Source organism: Peromyscus leucopus, chromosome 2, assembly GCF_004664715.2.
Source record: "Peromyscus leucopus breed LL Stock chromosome 2, UCI_PerLeu_2.1, whole genome shotgun sequence".
NCBI lineage: Eukaryota > Metazoa > Chordata > Mammalia > Rodentia > Cricetidae > Peromyscus > Peromyscus leucopus.
In genome coordinates this window covers 16,269,537-16,290,494 of record NC_051064.1, presented here as the reverse complement: position 1 = coordinate 16,290,494, position 20,958 = coordinate 16,269,537, and the positions used below count along the sequence as shown (strand labels likewise).

The 20,958-nt window shown below is 38.0% G+C and overlaps 2 protein-coding genes across 3 annotated transcripts in view; both read right to left on the bottom strand.

Annotated features, from left to right (window-relative positions):
* The window catches only part of Slc26a7 (solute carrier family 26 member 7), a 127,202-nt gene extending 125,089 nt beyond the window's left edge, over nucleotides 1-2,113 (bottom strand). For both annotated transcript variants that reach the window (XM_037202388.1, XM_028871614.2), the window contains exon 1: nucleotides 7-2,113. The gene's annotated coding sequence lies outside the window, so the exon portion shown is untranslated. The remainder of the gene's footprint in view (nucleotides 1-6) is intronic.
* An 89-nt stretch (nucleotides 2,114-2,202) lies between these two features.
* Nucleotides 2,203-20,958, bottom strand: part of Lrrc69 (leucine rich repeat containing 69) — a 133,606-nt gene continuing 114,850 nt past the window's right edge. The window contains exon 9 of the mRNA XM_037202390.1: nucleotides 2,203-2,389. The gene's annotated coding sequence lies outside the window, so the exon portion shown is untranslated. The remainder of the gene's footprint in view (nucleotides 2,390-20,958) is intronic.

Sequence of the window (20,958 nt, the reverse complement as noted above, 5' to 3'; positions counted from 1 at the left end):
CCAAACCTTGAATTCTTATCTGAATAAGAAATGATTCCTGTTAATGTAATACTTTTCTGATCTTGGAAAAGTAATGGGTTCAGTGGTGAGATGGTTACAGCTCCCTTGCCAGTAATTCCCTTTATATTCACTGTCGTCTTATGTTTTTGGCTGCATTCCTAATGGTTAATGAGGTAGTTCTGGGCGTGTGTTGGAAGTGGGCTGGGCTATGCTAATGAACCAGGAAGCACGGGGCCAGCCCAGTGTCTCCCTACAAGCTATAGCTAAGTCATGACTGCCAGAGAGATCTGCTGTACAGAATATGCTCAGAGACGACAGTCATACTTCTTTGAGGTGTATATTTTCAACATGTCTAAAAATTGCCAAATCCACAAAAGCCAGAAACCTGATAGGAGACTATGTGAGTCCTTGTCTTTTTATTCTCTGGGACACGAGGTTTTCATTCATACAAAAAACATTCAGCTAGCCACTGTGTCATCTGAGGGAGGACTAGCTAGTTCTTATAAACAAACTGAAATTTCATCTCCTGGGCTAAAGAAATAAGTACCACAATGAGCAAATATTTGTGGCTAGAGTTTATTTTTCTTCTTGTCTCTGCTCATTCACTTTTCACTGATTGTCTAAGTTTTTAATTAACATACTTATGTCACTGTAAGAAAAATTTATTGAGGAATTTGGTATCATTAAAACTATTGTTTGAAGTGGCACTCGTGTGTGTGTATGTGTGTGTGTGTGTGTGTGTGTGTGTGTGTAATACTATCTTTTGTTGACATAACTTTTAGTAGAGTGTTGTGCTTTTAAGAATGAGTGTTACATTTTATAACAGAATAGACTGTCAAAGATTTTATTGTATTATTGTTTCCCACAGCCTCCAAAAGAATAAGCTTACATTATGATCTGAACCATTGGAATTAACCCAAAAAGCCAATATTCTAAGTAAAAACTGTGAAGCCAAAAGGAAGGAAAGCATGCATGTAGCTTGTTGCAGTGCTTTCTAAGTCCATTTGTCCAGAAACTGGACAGCAGACACTGGAAGCTATTAGAACAGTAAGAATTTAGGTCCCTGGAGTCTCTAAAGGACCCCTGCTGTGCTTTCTCCCACTACGTAAATTAAGTGGAAGAGCTACTTTCTCACCTTCCAAAATATGATATCCCTTGCTTTGTAGCTACTTGGCAATACTTTTTTCATTTTCTATGAATCCTAAATATATAAAGATATGTACGTCTTATATGAATGTATGGAATTTATTCCGTATTTTTCCAGTATTCACATCACATTAAATTTCTAACACGTCAATACATTTCTAGCTCAGGGTCAGGTTAAAGGTTTATAGAGAAGGAGTCTTATCAGGACTGAGATGAAGCTCAGTGGTATAGTTTTTGCCTAGCAAGCATGAGGCCATTGGTTCAGTCCATAGCAAACAAAAAGAAAGAGGAAAAGAGAGAAGGAAGAATCTCATTCAGAGAGGATGCTGCAAATTGTAGCATTTTAAAGTTATCATTTGATATAAAAATAGCCTCAGAAGACAAATGCAACACAATAGGACATTTAGGTGGACTTTCTTTTGCAAGTGGACATCTCTCCCTGTGTTGTATGTACCCTGCTCAGCATATACGCACAATGAAAATCAGAAACTATGTATGCACACATTGCATATAACTTTAACTAAGATAAACATGAAATTTTTAAAATAAATCTAGGCTATAAGTTCAAACCTATGCTGAAAAAAATGAGAAGAAAAATCATTGAAAACTTCACTGAAGTCACCAATCAATAACTATTTTGTGATTTCTAGTTTTTAAGTTTCTGTTAAATCCTAGACACAAATAATTCTCCTGGACCTTTTGTGAGTAAAAGTGAATCTACACAGAACTGCCTGTATCACATCAGTGCCAGCAATTATACTAAAACATTCCTGCTCTGAAGGGGATAGAGTTGTATCAGAGCTTAGTGCTTAGATGGCTCATCAGACAGTTCCTAAGAAAATAAATCCTTCCCAAAAATCTTCTCTAAAGTTTAAATCTAGAGCTCTGCTTCCATTCTTTCCAATCCTGTATGCAGACACATTACTTAAAGCCTGCCAAAACCTTACTCTGGAGCATGCTGTCAGCCTTATTTATAATCAGCAATACCAAACAAAAAAAGCTTTATGAGGAATTTCTTCACACACATGAAATTCTCAAAGTGACTTAGCCAGTTCATAAAGTTCATTAAGACTAATAATATTTATTTGAAAGTTCCAGTGACTAAAGGTAGTTTAATGTTCAGTATTGTATACCACCCATATGGGCCATCTCTTTCCTGAATGTCCAGTGAACAGCTATAGACATCAAAAGATTCTCTGATTGTCTTCCACTTCAGATATGGACTGACAGGAAAGTCTTCCTCCTGAAACATCATTTTGATCACATCATTAACATGTTTAAATCTCTGTCATTTCCAACTTTAAACTCAAACTTATTAAGAAAAATAGTGTAATTCTTCTATTCCTCACTGCCCCCAACTAGCTTACCGTAAACTCTAATTCAACAAGTATGTATTAAATAATCACTGTGGAGGAGGGGAAGGTAAGTATTATCTATACTTTAGGACTTTAGGGGGCATTTAATGTAGGAAATAGGAAAAGGTATAATTAACATCCTCCTAGCAAAAAAAATAAATAAATAAATAATGAAGTCACACAGGACAAGCTGTATGCTCAGGCACAGGGGGATTTCATTACCACTGGAGGTAAATTCCTCCCATCCTACCCAGACCTTGTGTTCCAACAAGTAACAGTTCACAGGCTACCACATACTGACATCCCTAGTCACATGATCCTCTTCTTCACATCTTCAAAATATTTACTAAAATCTACATCTTCCATGAATATTTTCCTGGATCCCCAGCATTCTGATCATGCTATATGGTTAGTACTCAGGTAGCCTTCACAGATGTAGAGCTTGAGTCATTTTTATGATATATTTTTTCTTCCTTTACATCTTTCTCACATGTTTTTCTTCTGTCTCACTCATATTATAAATACCTTATGAATAGGGTTTATTCCCACAATTTTCTTTATCTTTTCCTTTATGATTTAATAAAAGGAACTGTAGACATAGCTAGCATCCACTAGGCAATTATGAGTATGGTAGTTCTGCTGAAATGACTCAAGGATCACTTAGGCTGTTGGAGCATAATTGCCACACCGTGCTCCAAAATGATAGGCATCATCTGTTAAGAGAAAGCAAGTGGAGGGAGTAGGGAGAAAATCGGGAGAGCTGTTGTCTTTGCTTGCTCAGCTTCTCCTTGCCCTTTCAAATTCTAAGAAATGCTCTTGTTTTTAACATAAGTCCTTTTCTTTATATTATAGAATCTGCATTGTGGAGAGAGGAAAGCCTGAACAGAATGTGCAGAAGAGAGGGAGAAGGCCTAAGAGAGGTAGCCACCCTCCTGGCTTGAGTCTTCACAGAGGTGTAGGGTTCACATTGAGAGCGTTCAAGACGATTATGAAGCATAAGGGAACTGGGCCAGGCCTGAGTGAGGTCAGAGTCTTTGGGGAAATATTAAGCTGCTTATAAACTGGATCACATTTACTGGGTTTTGAGAGATGTAAGTAAAGACTGGCATATGACTTGATTTGGGCATGATACCTCACCTGTACAGGGGCAGGGAATCTAAAGCACTGATATGTATCCAAGTTGTCCTGGAAACACAGACTCACAGACCATAGATAACATCAGTTTCTAGCTCATGTCTACTACATAAAGTTGATCTACAGCATTTCTAATAAAAAAAAAAGACACTGCATAAGGCTCAATCTGCAGGAGAAAGGGGAAGTCGAGATGAAAGCTTTTCTCTGTTCACCAGATGCAGATATTGAGATGCATCCACAAAGAGGGGCCACTATTCTTAAGTCAATTAAACATGGTACCATCTTCTAATCAAGGCGAATTTTTATATAGATAGGCATAGCTCTTAACCCAAATTCAGTTTTAATTTTCTAATGACTGAAGTTAACAAGCTTAGAAAAACAGCCTCTTCCAATTTTTGGACCTGACTATTAGAACATTTTTTCCTAATTGGTAAGCCAAGACCCACTATTTAAGATTTCTACTCTTTGGTCTTCATCCTAACCTCTGTACTATATTACAGACTCTCAGCTTCCAGCCTAATTCATTCAGTGCTACAATTTCTGAAAACAGTTCTTTGTTTTCCCTAGGAGCTGTTCCTTTCCTAAATACCATTCCACATGTAAGTCAACTGAAGTCCTGATTCCACAATGTTTTCTCATAACAAACCAACCAGTCCAATCATGAGCTCACCAACAGTGAGCGAGATGGACTCAATAATGTGCTTAACTTACTGACTTCGATTAACTCACTGCCTTTGATTAAGTAGAACTTACAAACCTCTTCCTTAACCTCATTTTTTCCCCATTCTGTTGTTAGTTTATAGTATGTGATAATGTGTGCTGACAGTCCCAATGCTGTATGTAGTAGGGAAGACATAGAAGGATCACTGGGATTTTCTGACCGCTGGCCTACTTTCAAGCTCAGGAAGAGACCCCGACTAACCAGGACACCGGACATTCTCCTCCAGCCACTGCATGCAAAACGGTCATGCAGAATGTCTACTCGTAACCATACTTAAGAATAAAATTTCTTTATAAAGAATTGGGAATGGCCAAATATAATGAGTTTTTTTTAATTGTGTCTAAAATGAATATTAAGGATTCATATCAAACCAAGTATACTGTCTTCACCAGTCATGAAACTTTGGTACAGAAACAAAGAAGAGAGTGAAATTTGCCCCATGACTACATTGACTCTCTGGATATATAGCCCACATTTGGGATGAATTATTATGAATAATAATCATAAAGAAAAAAGAGATCATATTGGAACTTAATATTATTCAGGAGGGAAATCCCTAAAATATTCCATAAATCCCAGTATTTTTGCAGAAGAGTCAGTCCCCAGCATGAATTTCCCTCACATAGTAAATAGGGTTTGACTACTTTTAAGAGAAATTCAAAATCAATATGAATCTTGCCTCATTAGCACATGAAGTTGAAATAGCACCTCATGGTCACCCCTAATTAAAAAGACTAAAACAGCACAGTAGTCATTTTTATACCTTTTTGGAAGGTGATAATTTTGGTTTTAGTCAAAAAGTATAAGGTAGTGCTAAGACCCAGGACTTAAAATTCTTGTAAGAGTCTTCCTTCCAACATTAATAGTTTCATCTGGAGACAGGTATATTCACATTAAGGTGACTTACAAAGTTGACACTGACCAAATTGTTCTCATATATACATCTAACACTAGGTCCAATGTCAAAAGCAAAGCTGAAGATGGACCTAGTGGTATAGGCTTCTAATCACAGTTATTGAGAGGCTGAAACAGGAGGATTACTACAAGTTCATACCTAACCTGGACAACTTAGTGAGACAGACCCTGTTTGAAAACAGGAAAGTGAAAAGAGACCCAAGGATACAGCTCAGTAGTAGACTTTTTTTTTTTTTTTTTTTTTGGTTTTTCGAGACAGGGTTTCTCTGTGTAGCTTTGTGCCTTTCCTGGAGCTCACTTGGTAGCCCAGGCTGGCCTCGAACTCACAGAGATCCGCCTGGCTCTGCCTCCCGAGTGCTGGGATTAAAGGCGTGCGCCACCACCGCCCGGCAGTAGTAGACTTTTTGATTAGTATGTATGAAGCCCTAGATTGAATCCCCAGTATTGTAATCAATCAATCAATCAATCAATCAATCAATCAATCAAAATGAAATGCAAAGCTAACATTACTGTTATGACTTTAAAACTTTATGGCTTTGTACTCTTTGGGTGAAGATAAATGGAAAAGCACAGAGGGCTGGTGCTTGGATAAGAACTTGAAAACTATTTACTTTTACCAATATTTTTCTTCATTTTCCAATTAAATCATCAAATTACCATTATAAAATAGGTTTTTGAAATACAGAGAAGTGTTGAATAAGCAAATCTGTTCTATACCCATATTGCTAGTTTCAACTTCTGTGCTGATACCCTGATTTCTTCTATGAAATGTTTTACTTTGCATAGTTTAGGCATCATGGTCCCCAATGTGTGTCTCTAGGACTATATATGAACATCAGCAAGCCTCCTCCTTACAGATGCTCCATAGTAAACATGCTACACATGCTTCTCTATCAAGGAATGGACATTTTGGTTACTCTAAGATTTTCATTACTACAGATAACACTGAGGAAACATCTTGGTGTAAGTTTTAAACCCATATTTCTTATTACTTCCTTATAAGTAAAATGCTAGAGTCCCAGTGCCAAAGAACCATTTGTAATGATGCCATTTTATTGGCCACTATTTTTCCCATGATCCAAAAGTGTTTTTCTGTAACAAATTTTACACAAGCCCAGATCTACAATAAATCCATCTTTTGAGCCATCTCATTTTCTGGCTCTGTGTGTTGACTTAACATTTCATGATGTCTAGTTTCTAGACTAAGTGGTCATTTAGTAAATAGTTAAAGTACCGATGGTTAGACTTTCCATGAGACTTTAAAATCACAAAATATATATTTTTTCTTTTGAGCTTGTTTTTACTAGATGATTTCTATTCTACAATTGACAACATAAATCAAACATGAGCTATAAGCGATGTCCAATTCCCAAAACAATCCTTAAAACACTAATCAGAACTTCTCAGCTCTCATACTTGTCTACAGAAGCCAAACTGGGTGACAGTGAGATAAAAGTAATATAAAAAGAGAACATGAATAATTATAGTAGTTATTTAAATATGGAGAGAGAGAGAGAGAGAGAGAGAGAGAAAGAGAGAGAGAGAGAGAGAAGCTGGAAAGAAGGTTTAGCAGTTAAGAGAATGTGAGAATGTACTGGTCTTTCATTCCCTAGCACACACATGAAGATTTTAAAATTGCCCATAACTCCACCTCTAGGGGATTCAATGCCCCTTTCTGACATCCACAGGCATCAATCACCATGCATGTGGTGCACATAATCTTACACAGGCACATACACGTCTACATAAAATAAATATATACATAAATATAGCTTTAAAATATAGAAAAGTTCTCAAGCCATTTTAATTCAATAAAAACTCAGTACATTAAGAGACTTTTAGATCTTAAACAGAGAATTTCATCCAGTTCTAGAAACAGCAAATAGGTAAGGCATCAGATTTTTATTTCCCTGATTAATTAGTGGCACAAGTGAGATTTACTCTAGAAATTTCAAAGTTTACATTGCATATGAATTGCAATATTCATTGCCATAGCCCATATATTACTGGTAGTAAAAATTCATCTGCTCAAGCAATAAATCAACCTACAAGGAATATTGCTATTTATTCATGTCAAAAGAAGCATACAGAAAAGAAACGTTTGGAGTTCCATGCTATGGAGCCAGACAACCAACTAGCACAGCTTTGGCAAGCAAAGCTGAAACTAAATGCCAACTTCTCAAGGTCTTTGAAAGGAACATTTAGATAAGTGGGTACCAAGGACAATGCTCGGCATATGGGAGAGGCACTGATAAATTCTAATTGTTAGCTCTCACAAATTTCTTTCACCATTTGCTAAGATAATTTGAATCATATTCAAGACTTCAAACAGTTTTGAGCTGAGGTTTTAATATGCTTTTAAACATTAATATGTAAAGGTATAATACCATAAATGTCTCGTTTCCCATTATTATTCAATTTGAATGATTTTCTTCTTCTCCTGGGGTGAACAATCTTACCTAGATTGTAATTTTCTGTAAATCTATCTACTTAGTCCCTTAAGTTAATGACAACTCAAATCTACTTCCATCTGTGTCAATGCAGATGGGTTTGTTCTTAAACTGGAAAGCTGAAATATATGATGTCAAGATGAATTCTAAAGCAATCAATCATGTTCAGTAAAAAATTTGCATAAATTTATTATAGGTGTCTGGCATAGGTATTAGTGGGAGTGACCCTGAGTGTAGTATGAATTTATGGTTATTGTTCTGGAAATTTTAATTTAAACAATTGCCTTAGCAAAAATATTCTCCTCATTTTATCTCTAAATCTCTTTTAACAAATTGTGATTCTCTGTATACTCCATGAAAATGACAGTTTAGTGTACTTCGAGACTAGTGTCAAAGTGAGAAAAAATTAATGTGGTCAGTAGCCCATTGTTCATATACCTGCCAATCCTTCTAGATGCCGACAAAGAAAAGATTTATTGAGTACCTACTAACCTGTGCTCAAATGAAATTTTCAACCTAACTAAATACTACTACTAATATTTTCTATTCCATGACTGTTGTTGCTATCTGAAGCCATTGTTTTGATAGGTTGCTATATAAGTGTCTAAGATGATCAGAATGTTTTATAATACATCAGCTCTCTATGAACTTCTATAGACTAGCCAAGCCTACAAAAGTCCCAAGAATGAGGAGATGTTATAGTTTATGAAATTTAACACAGTTGAGATCTTAAGAGTCATTAAAACCTAGGGCCCAGAGCTCAACTTCTAAACTAACCCTCAAAGAATTGATACTTGAAATTAAGAATATGGTACAAAGTATGCATGAAACTTCCTACACTCTAGTCAGTATATTGAACAGAAAATGCTCCAAAATGAGAATGTAAAGTGACTATATCACAATCCTCAATAGAGCTATCTATAAACGTGCTGACCTACTCTGTATATGAGACAAGAAAAGCATTTTTTTTTTCTCTCAATCTCCTTCTCACAAGCACAGTCCATTAGCAATATGGTGATTGCAGTTTACCAAATGAGTTGTAAATCCAAGAAGGATGTACTTTTTTTTTTTCAATCCCATGATGATCAATTCAGGAAACCAAGATAGGAAAAATGGAATACAATTCCTTTTCGGTTAATCTCTAGGTCTCGGAAGAAACTTATCCCTTTAGTTGATAATACAATCAGACTGAAAACCAAACATAGAGAGATTCATGAACAGAGAAGAAACTGAGTAACATGGTGAAATATCTGCAGTCAAAGAATGTTAATGAGGAATGTTTCCATGTGATTTGGTTTTTGATGATACTGTTATGAGAGAAATCAGGAATCAAGCAATCACTCACAAGAAAGGGGATGATAAATCATAATAAATATTATCAAGAGAAATAATATGGGTAAGGGAAGGATTAGGAAAGAGAAGGTGGGTGACTAAAGCAGTATGGAATTTAACACTCAAAAGTTGCTAAGTGACCCTGAGGAAAACAGTTTTACTACAGTAATGGGTAAAGAAAATAGACGGCACTTGGCTGAAAAGAAGAGAGTGCTAAGAAACCTAACGGCCATTCTTTCCCTAAGTGTAATGACGCTGGAAAACTTTCAGGACAGAAGTCTATAATTGTTATTTCAGATGTGAAAAAGTGACAGAGAAAAGAGTGGAAACGCTGCAAGGACGTGGGTGGTGGACAGAGCAACACTGAGGAAGAAGTGTAGAAGACAGAGCTGCAACAGCGTCCTTGAAGACGAGTGACGGTATGCTCACATGGGAAAGGAAGGGGAATAGAGAGAAAGGGGAGTATCCAGGGCGGAGCAGAAGGAAACCGAGGGAATTTGGTTAAACTTCCCATATTAGTTAGAAATAGTTAAGGGAGCCTTGTCAGATAACGGAAAATACATGCCTAGTAAAATTTGAAAAACACAAGAAGTAAGTTTGTGTCAGGAATGCCTCATAAAATTTTGAGATGTACTTATACAAAAAAAAATGCATCATTGATTGTCTGAAATTCAAATATTTGTAGTGAACATGCAGTTTTTAAAAGTCATTTATCTGAAACACAAATTTAAATATTTGTCCCCAGTATCACCATACACTAAACTGGATTTGAGATACAATTGCCAAGCGCAGGTTCTCTCTTAGCCACCAGTACACTTTCTAATCAGATACCACTTCTATCAGCAACGGTGATAGTAGTAATGAAGGCTTGAATTCTAATTCTGCCACTGCTTGGCTTTGTGATCTTCAGCAAATTTGTCTGGCAGAATGAAATGAACCCTTGGAAAGGATACCAGTGTTTCCAACACTAACTCCTGAAGCAACAGTGTCACCTAGTGGTTATGAAGCCAATGATGAGCAACTACAATCCCCTGTGAAGGGCGCTAGGCTGTATCCACACAGAACTTGCTGAGCTTTGGTCCGTGGTGATCTCAACAGCAAGTGATGGCTTCCATAGCCTATTGCATCAACTCACTTCACTGTCTCATCATGATAACGCATGTTCCCCACACACAGGGGCACAGTGCCTTCTGCATTACCCTTTATAGTCTAACTTACTGTTGAAGGAAACCACTTCTGTTACCCGGGAGATTTTGACTATGAAACTAGCCACATGGACTTCAAATTTTTCTGTTTTTACTAACTGTATTATTCTCTAAAAACTGGCAGAAAGGATGGGAGGCGTGGGTAGATCTGGAAACATGAAGCTTGAGGTTTTTCTCAATTACCAGCTTCAATTTTTCCCTTCTATTTAGGTTAGCAGTTTCTATTTTCTTTCTCACACTGTCAAGAAACTATGTGATTTGGAAGCGGGTGGAATCCAGAACCTAAATTAAAATATAAATATTCTAGTACAAATTTTGGTTCTGTATTAATTTAAGACCATTTTCTACTCTTGATATTTTATTGTGGCTTCTGTCCTGAAGACTTCTCAATGAAAAGAGAAATTTTTTGTTTTTAGAAAGGAATGAATTGGGCAGAGTTTTTGCACATCCAGAAATATAAAGAGTACTTAACAATCCCAAGAAGCCTCTGGGGAAGAATTTATTTAGGCCCAACTTAAATGTATTTTTTACATGAGAATATTCTAGATGAGAATCCCATGGGCTAGTGATCAACAGACAGTTAAGTAAACTTTGCATTGAAACTGATAGTATGCCAACTCTGAGTTTGCTTGTGAGAAATGTAAATATATTAAAAATAGGTGGGGAACATTCCTTTTAACAGGCCAGTGTTTTGTTTTTTGTTTTGTTTTGTTTTGTTTTGTTTTAGGTATGTTTTTAAATTCTCAATGATTTTCAGTTGAAACACATTTCTGTATCTCATGGCCCTTTTGTGTTTTTATTTTCCATCTCAGACTTCCCTTCACCTAAATCTTTCACAAGTTTTCCACAGTTGACACTGTTTCACAATGTCCCTAGACTGCTGTGCATTCCAAGTTCCCTCCTTACAGGCATGAGTGAGGAGATGAACGTGTATAGTTTCTTAGAAAAGGCATTTGAGTATTTCTGAAGTCAGCTGTACATATGAGCAAGGCTATAGCTTCACTAACATTTCTTCCCAACTCTTGAAGGCCTCCTTTTCTCAACATGTTCATGTTTAAAGCTTAAGGAACTCTGCTAAGACTAGAGGCAGGAAACACTGATACAGTCTCTCCATGTAGAAGTCCCAAGACCCTTGAATGGAGCCAGTGTTCTTAGAGCCCAAAGAACCTCTGAGAAGCCAGGTCATAGGTTCATGCTGTACCTGTTTGCAAGGCATCAGTAAGCACATGATAAAAACTAAGATTTAAGAATAGGAAATATTAGGCAGTGCCTCTTGAACTTGTCTATGAATCGGTTGCCAAAAATAACAGTCTGCTCAGAGTGAGCTTTAAGCTGAATATATCTGAAAAAGATTGAATAGTAATACGATGACTACTTAGCAGTATCAACCTGTCTAGTCACTGAATGGAAGATTGCTTTTCAAACATGATCATTTGCCATCTGAAAAATAAACCAGACTTTTCATTCAGGTTTGACTGCTTCATTTGAAAGCATTCAACATTTGAACACTTAATATCTCCATTCCCTTATGAGACTTGTGGTATTTTATGAATATCTGATATTTTATGAATCTAAAAAGGAGGTGAAAATTGGTGTCCATCACTTACAACAGAACACTTTGACGGAACACAACAGCAGAGTTACAGAATGTTTTTGCACACAAAACCACATCTACATAGAGAGGTCCCTACTGTGGGATGTTCTGTATGTCCTGTGGGAGCCCATTCTTGGGTTCCTCGTGGCTTTACCCAGCATGTCCGCATAGAGGATGATTAGGACCACAGGCCTGAGTGCAGGTGTGTGAGATGGTCTGCTGTGCTGGGGGATGGTCTGTATGTCAAGTTGCTCTGATTGGTCAATAAATAAAATACTGATTGACCCGTGGCTAGGCAGGAAGTATAGGCGGGACTAACAGAGAGGAGAAATAAAAGAACAGGAAGGCAGAAAGAGTCACTGCCAGCCGCCAGCCAGGACAAGCAGCATGTGAAAATGCCGGTAAGTCACAAGCCAAGTGGCAAGGTATAGATTTGTAGAAATGGATTAATTTAAGATATAAGAACAGTTAGCAAGAAGCCTGCCATGGCCATACAGTTTGAAGCAAAATAAGTCTCTATGTTTACTTGGTTGGGTCTAAGTGGCTGTGGGACTGGCGGAAGACAAAGATTTGTCCTGACTGTGGGCAAGGCAGGAAAATTCTAGCTACAGGTCCCTAACACAGAAACCAATCAATCAGTGAGCTTTTGGAAGCCCATCCTAAAAATAGTGGATTTGACACTGAGCAACAGTTTAAAAGGAAAGTTTGTCTCATAACCAACAGGTCTCATTAAAGCCAATGAAGTCATGGAGCTCATGAGCTCCAAAATAAAATTCTGTGAGAGTTAGATGTCATTCCTTGGAGAGAAAGAACAATTACCAGAACTTTTGGAGAATTGCAGATCATTGGAGGAGGCAAAATTAAAGTAAGTAAAACATGAAAGGGAATTCAAAACCCACAGCAAATCACTGTTAAATCCACTCTCATTGTATGATTTTTAATGTATTTAAATAAGAAGGTGTTTCTAAAAGTTCAAGTTTACAATATCCTTGACTCATGGAAAAGAGAAGATCTGGAGGATAAAGAGGAGTTAAGGCTCGTTTGGAAGACTGGATGCTCTAACAGCACTTCTGAGGCAATGATGGGCAAGAGCTGCAGCACTCGGGAAACTCACTGAGAAAGGCTCATGTGTATTTGAAAATAACACATCCAAGTGGACCAAATGGGAGGTTTCACTTTGCTACTGGTATATGCTGTGATTCAAGGAAAGTTGCTTTGTCTTTGAGAATCTCAGGAACATATTAGCACAAAGGGGGAGACCAAGGGCTTCAGGGTGCTCTCCAACATACCCTAAGGGAGAGCTGCCTCTTATCCTTTCACACTCTATCGTCAACAGCCAAGTAATTCACTCCATTTCTCCCTTATGATTCCTGTTCTCCCCTTCTGGGCTCATCTTGTGTTGAATTATTGCAAGAACCAGTTTGATGAAACCTAACTAGGCTGAAATGAATTAGCCTCTGTTTGATGGTTTCTTCTTCATTAGGGTCCCACAAGGATACCAAAAGAAGAAATTTTAATTAAATAAAATCAGGCAAGACTGAGGAAATATCTTGCAAACCCCAGGCCCTCTCTGCCAACTTGGACTCATTCACAATATACTTCAGTTTCTCCCTGTGAACACTGAGCAGCATTCTTGGCTAGAACTGCTAAGCCTTAATTTTTTGGTAATGGCCAGCTTTCTTGGAATCACACAACTAAAGCATCCCCAGAGATCACGTCGCTCAGTCATCAGTATTCTCTAAATGATTTTTTCCTTTAAAAAGTGAGTATTTCATTCAGAAGGGAGCTTCTCTTGGAGCCTTCAGGCACAGGGTGTGCCTGCATCTTTCACACAATATGTGCAAGCCTTGTCAGCAGACACCACAGCTTCACAGAAAAGGCAAATGACACATGTCTGGCAGTATCTCCCCTGGTTCTTCCTCTCTCCTGCTTCCTCAAGCATTTTGGTACTCTGTTCTCCAGATTATGCTACCTTGGTTTCTTTAACGATTTTCAAATTTGGCAAAACACATAAACACATTCAACCAAAATTACTGAGCACATGGCATGTTTCTGGAGAATTCAGTGTGCTGAGCAGAAGAGATGGTATTGTAAGCAACATGACATCATGAAAAAGAACATTTTAAACAATGAAAAACCCCTTTTGTGGAAAAAGTAAAGTTTGCAAGCAGCAGTAAAATACCTAAAGTCAATTTCATAACAGACTGAGTTTCCATAAATATCTATACCAAAAGATAATGGATCATAACTCTAGCTCCTTATGTAAACTGTCACATTTAAGAAAGTAAAGACAATATTATGAACACATTCACTTGGTTAAAAATAATGAATCCCTAAAATGTACATACTAGAAGCATTTAGTTCTATAAATATTTTCATCATAAAAGTGTCGCTCTGGGCCCCCGACTTCCCTTCTGGACCAGAGAGAGAGAGGGCTCCCATCTTGCCCTGGACTTCCCTCCTGGACAAAATCCCACATCCTGACCTGGACTTCCCTTCTGGACAAGAGCGCACATCCTATCCCGGACTTCTTGTCTGGATAAAAGCTCCCCTCCTTCCCCAGACTTCCGGTCCAGATAAGAGCTTCCATCCTGCCCCGGAGTTCAAATTTGGACAAGAGAACTCCCATCTGGACAAGAGAGAAAGACTTCCTGAATCTGTCAGCTCTTTCTGAACCAAGTACACTGATAAGACCAAGAAGGAATCACAAGGAGATGGGCAGATGTCAAGGCAGAAGTACATACAACAAAATTAAGAGCAATACAGCATCACCAGAAACTAGCCTACCTCCAACATCTAGACCTGAACATCAAAAATTGGAAGAAGCAGAAGAAAATAGCCTTATGAGTAACATCATGAAGAAGGTAGAGGCTTGTGTAGAGGAAAAGACAAAAAAAAAAGTAAACAACTAGAGGAAAGGGCAAACAAGTTAGAAGAAAACAATAAAGTCCTGCAAGAAAACAATAAAATCCTGGAAGAAAACAATAAAGTACTGGAAGAAAACAATAAAGTACTGAAAGAAAATCATGAAAAAGCAATGAAACAAATAAAGGGAACAGTCCAAGACCTGAAAAGGGAAATTGAAAAAATAAAGAAGACACAAACAGAGGGAATGCTGGAAATAGAAAACCTGAGTAAAAGATCTGGAACTTCAGATGCAAGTATAACCAACAGAATGCAAGAGGTACAAGAAAGGATCTCTGGCATTGAAGATACAGTAGAAGAAATAGTTTCATCAGTCAAAGGAAACACTAAAGCCAACAAAGTCATGAACCAAAATGTCCAAGAAATTTGGGACACCATGAAAAGACCAAACCTATGAATTATAGGGATAGAAGAAGGTGAAGAATACCAACTCAAAGGCACAGAAAATATTTTCAACAAAATTATAGAAGAAAACTTTCCCAACTTAAAGAAGGAAATGCCTATGAAGATACAAGAAGCCTATAGAACACCAAACCGACTAGACCCCCAAAAGAAGTCCCCTCAACACATAATAATTAAGCAACTAAATGTACAGAATAAAGAAAGAATATTAAGAGCAGCCAAGGAAAAAGGCCAAGTGACCTATAAAGGTAAACCCATCAGAATAACACCCGATTTCTCAATAGAGACTTTGAAAGCCAGAAGGACCTGGACAGATGTAATGCAGACACTAAGAGACCATGGATGTCAGCCCAGACTAATATACCCAGCAAAACTTTCAATCATCATAGACAGAAGGAACAAGACATTCCAAGACAAAGCCAGATTTAAACAATACCTATCCACAAACCCAGCCCTACAGAAAGCACTAGAAGGAAAATTCCAACCGAAGGAAGTCAGATACACACTCGAAAACACAGGCAATAGATAAAGGCACAACAGTAAACCCCAAAGAAGAGAAGTACACACACACTACCACCAAAAATAACAGGGATGAACAATCACTGGCCATTAATATCCCTTAATATCAACGGACTTAATTCACCTATAAAAAGACATAGGCTTACAGAATGGATACGAAAGCAGGACCCATCTTTCTGCTGCATACAAGAAACACACCTCAAATTCAAAGACAGACACTACCTAAGAATAAAAGGCTGGGAAAAGACTTTCCAATCAAATGGTCTTAAGAAACAAGCGGGGGTAGCCATCCTGATATCCAACATAATAGACTTCAAACTAAAATCAATCAAAAGAGATCAAGAAGGGCATTACATCCTCATCACAGGAAAGATCCACCAAGATGAAGTTTCAATTCTGAACATTTATGCCCCAAACACAAGGGCACCCACATATGTAAAAGAAACATTACTAAAGCTTAAACCACATATAAAACCCCACACATTAATAGTGGAAGATCTCAACACCCCACTTTCACCACTGGACAGATCTCCCAAATCGAAACTTAACAGAGAAATAAAGGACTTAACTGATGTCATGACCCAATTGGACCTAATAGATATCTACAGAACATTCCATCCTAACAAGAAAGAATATACCTTTTTCTCAGCACCCCATGGAACTTTCTCTAAAATTGACCACATACTTGGCCACAAAGCAAATCTCAACAGATACAAAACAATTGGAATAACCTGCTGTGTTCTATCAGACCACCATGGTTTAAAGTTAGATTTCAACAACAACAAAACCTACAGAAAACCTACAATCTCATGGAAACTGAATAATGCTCAACTGAATCACCAATGGATTAAGGAAGAAATAAAGAAAGAAATTAAAGACTTCGTAGAGATCAACGAAAATGAAGACACCACATACGCAAACTTATGGGACACTATGAAAGCAGTGCTAAGAGGGAAATTCATAGCACTAAAGAAGTTGGAGAAATCCCACACTAGTGACTTAACAGCACACCTGAAAGCTCTAGAACAAGAAGCAAAGTCTCCCAGGAAGAATAGATGCCAAGAAATTATCAAAATGAGAGGTGAAATTAATAAATTAGAAACTAAGAGAATAATACAAAAAATTAATGAAACAAAGAGTTGGTTCTTTGAGAAAATCAACAAGATAGACAAGCCCTTATCCAAACTAACCAAAAGACAGAGAGAGAGAATCCAAATCAACAAAATCAGAAATGAAAAGGGGGACATAACAACAGACATTGAGGAAATCCAGAGAATTATAAGGTCATATTTCAAAAACGTCTACTCCACAAAACTGGAAAACCTAAAAGAAATGGACATTTTTCTGGATAGGTACCACATACCTAAGTTAAATCAAGACCAGATAAACTATTTAAATAGTCCAATAACCCCTAAGGAAATAGAAACAGTCATTAAAAGTCTCCCAACCAAAAAAAGCCCAGGACCAGATGGTTTCAGCGCAAAATTCTACCAGATCTTCAAAGAAGAGTTAATACCAATTCTCTCTAAATTGTTCCACATAATAGAAACAGAAGGAACATTACCAAACTCCTTCTATGAGGCTACAATTACCCTGATTCCTAAACCAAAAAAGGATGCAACAAAGAAAGAGAACTACAGACCGATCTCCCTCATGAACATTGATGCAGAAATACTCTATGAAATACTGGCAAACAGACTCCAAGAACACATCAGAACAATTATCCACCATGATCAAGTAGGCTTCATCCCAGGGATGCAAGGGTGGTTCAACATACGAAAGTCCATCAATGTAATACACCATGTAAACAAACTCAAAGAAAAAAAACCACATGATCATCTCACTAGATGCAGAAAAGGCATTTGACAAAATCCAACACCCCTTCATGATAAAAGTCTTGGAGCGATCAGGAATACAGGGAACATACCTAAACATAATAAAGGCAATTTATAGCAAACCAACAGCCAACATCAAATTAAATGGAGAGAAACTCAAAGCAATTCCACTAAAATCAGGAATGAGGCAAGGCTGTCCACTCTCCCCATACTTATTCAATATAGTACTTGAAGTCCTAGCCAGAGCAATAAGACAACATAAGGAGATTAAGGGGATACAAATTGGAAAGGAAGAAGTCAAGCTTTCCCTATTTGCAGATGACATGATAGTATACTTGAGTGACCCCAAACATTCCACCCAGGAACTGATAAAGCTTATAAACACCTTCAGCAACATAGCAGGATACAAGATCAACTCAAAAAAATCAGTAGCCCTCCTATATAAAATGGACAAAGAAGCTGAGAAGGCAATTAGAGACACATCACCCTTTACAATAGCCACAAATGACATAAAATACCTTGGGGTAACACTAACCAAGCAAGTAAAGGACCTTTATGACAAGAACTTTTTAAGTCCCTGAAAAAAGAAATTGAAGAAGATGTCAGAAAATGGAAAGATCTCCCATGCTCATGGATGGGCAGGGTTAACATAGTAAAAATGGCAATCTTACCAAAAGCAATCTACAGATTCAATGCAATCCCCATCAAAATACCAACACAATTCTTCACAGACCTGAAAAGAATAATACTCAACTTCATATGGAAAAACAAAAAACCCAGGATAGCCAAAAGAATCCTGTACAATAAAACAACCTCTGGAGGCATCACAATCCCTGACTTCAAGCTCTACTATAGAGCTACAGTAATAAAAATAGCTTGGTATTGGCATAAAAACCGACATGTGAACCAATGGAATCGAATTGAAGATCCTGACATTAACCCACACACCTATGAACATATAATTTTTGACAAAGAAGCCAAAAGGGTACAATGGAAAAAAGAAGGCATCTTCAACAAATGGTGCTGGCATAACTGGATATCAACGTGTAGAAGAACCTGCTAGAAGAGAAAGTAGGAAGGAGCCTTGAATGCATTGGCATAGGAGATCACTTCCTAAATATAACACCAGTAGCACAGACACTGAGACAAACAATCAATCAATGGAACCTCTTGAAACTGAGAAGCTTTTGTAGAGCAAAGGATACAGTCAACAAGGCAAAGCGACAGCCTACAGAATGGGAAAAGATCTTCACCAACCCCACATCTGACAGAGGACTGATATCCAGAATATATAAGGAACTCAAGAAATTAGACATCAAAACGATCAACAGTCCAATTAAGAAATGGGCTTTAGAACTAAACAGAGAATTCTCAACAGAGGAAACTCAAATGGCTGAAAGACTTTTAAGGAATTGCTCAACATCCCTAATCATCAGGGAAATGCAAATCAAAACAACTCTGAGATACCACCTTACGCCTGTCAGAATGGCTAAGATCAAAAACACTGAAGACACTTTATGCTGGAGAGGATGTGGAAATAGGGGAACTCTCCTCCACTGCTGGTGGGAATGCAAGGTTGTACAACCACTTTGGAAATCAATATGGTGCTTTCTTAGAAAATTGGGAATCAATCTCCCCCAAGATCCAGCTATACCACTTCTGGGCATATACCCAAGAAATGCTCAGTCATACCACAAGAGCACTTGCTCAGCTATGTTCATATCAGCATTGTTTGTAATAGCCAAAACCTGGAAACAACCTAGATGCCCTTCAACTGAAGAATGGATAAATAAAATGTGGCACATATACACAATGGAATACTACTCAGCAGAGAAAAACAATGACATCATGAGGTTTGCAGGCAAATGGATGGATCTAGAAAAAATCATCCTGAGTGAGGTAACCCAGACTCAGAAAGACAAATATGGTATGTACTCACTCATAGGAGGATGCTAGATGTGGAACAAGGATGAATGGACTGCTACTCACATCACCAGTGAGGCTGGAAAACGGGACCCCAAAAAAGACACGGAGAAATGGATGAGATCTACATGAACAGCCTGGACATGAATGGGAACAATGAAGGGCGACGGTCGAGGGAAAGAGAGTGGGAGATCCTAGCTGGATCAAGAAAAGAGAGGGAGAACAAGGAATAGAAGACCATGGTAAATGAAGACCACATGAGAAAAGGAAGAAACAAAGAGCTAAAGAGGCCCACAGAAATCCACAAAGATACCCCCACAAAAGACTGCTGGCAATGATCGAGAGACAGCCGGGACTGACCTACTCTGGTGATGGGATGGCCAAACACCCTAATAGTTGTGCCAGAAACCCCATCCAAGGACTGAGGAATCTGGATGCAGACATCCACGGCTAGGCCCCGGGTGGAGCACTGGGAGTCTAATTAGTGAGAAAGAGGAGGGTTTATATGAGCGAGAATTGTTGAAACCAAGGTTGGATAAAGCACAGGGACAAATAGCCAAACGAATGGAAACACATGAACTATGAACCAAAGGCTGAGGGGCCCCCAACTGGATCAGGCCCTCTGAATAGGTGAGACAGTTGATTGGCTTGATCTGTTTGGGAGGCATCCAGGCAGTGGTACCAGGTCCTGGGCTCATCGCATGAGTTAGCTGTTTGAAACCTGGGACTTATGCAGGGACGCTTGGCTCAATCTGGGAGGAGGGGACTGGACCTGCCTGGACTGAGTCTATCAGGTCGATCCCAGTCCTCGAGGGAGACCTTGATCTGGAGGAGGTGGGAGTGGGGGTGGGTTGGGGGAAGGGGAGGGGGCAGGAAGGGAGAGAACAAGGGAATCTGTGGCTATTATGTAGAACTGAATAGTATAGTAAAATAAAATATAAAAAAAAAGTGTCACTCTCTTCATTGTCCAACTTTTAAAATACATTCAGAGAAAACAAATTAACTTGAGATCAATTTATTTCTCCTTGTGAGTAATTCTAGTCTGAACATAATTTCTCAGCTTGGAAATCTTAGATAATTTTGTTAGATTCTGTAACAAAATTATGCAACATAGCTGATGAAGATTAAATGTGCTTAATTTTGTAAAAGATGATGCAAAGCCCCAATACTATATGACTAAGACATTTTAATTGGATTTGAGAAGTCCGTGGTGGTGGTACCAGATGCTTCTCTGTTCTCCAGCTCCTGCCTAGCAGTGAAAAAAGAAAAAGAATTAGGGTATCCTAATGGTTGTTTCCAACGATATCCTGTTAGCATCCTTAATTTTTCATATCTAAAACTAACCCTTATTTCCTAACAAAGCCAATCTATTTTCTGAAACCTTTACCAAACTACAAGACACCCATAGTCAGTGATATAAATATTTATTCATCTTAGATAGCCATTCATGCCATTGTTTTTAAAACATGGTCGGTCCTTTGAATCTATCCCTCATGTTCCAT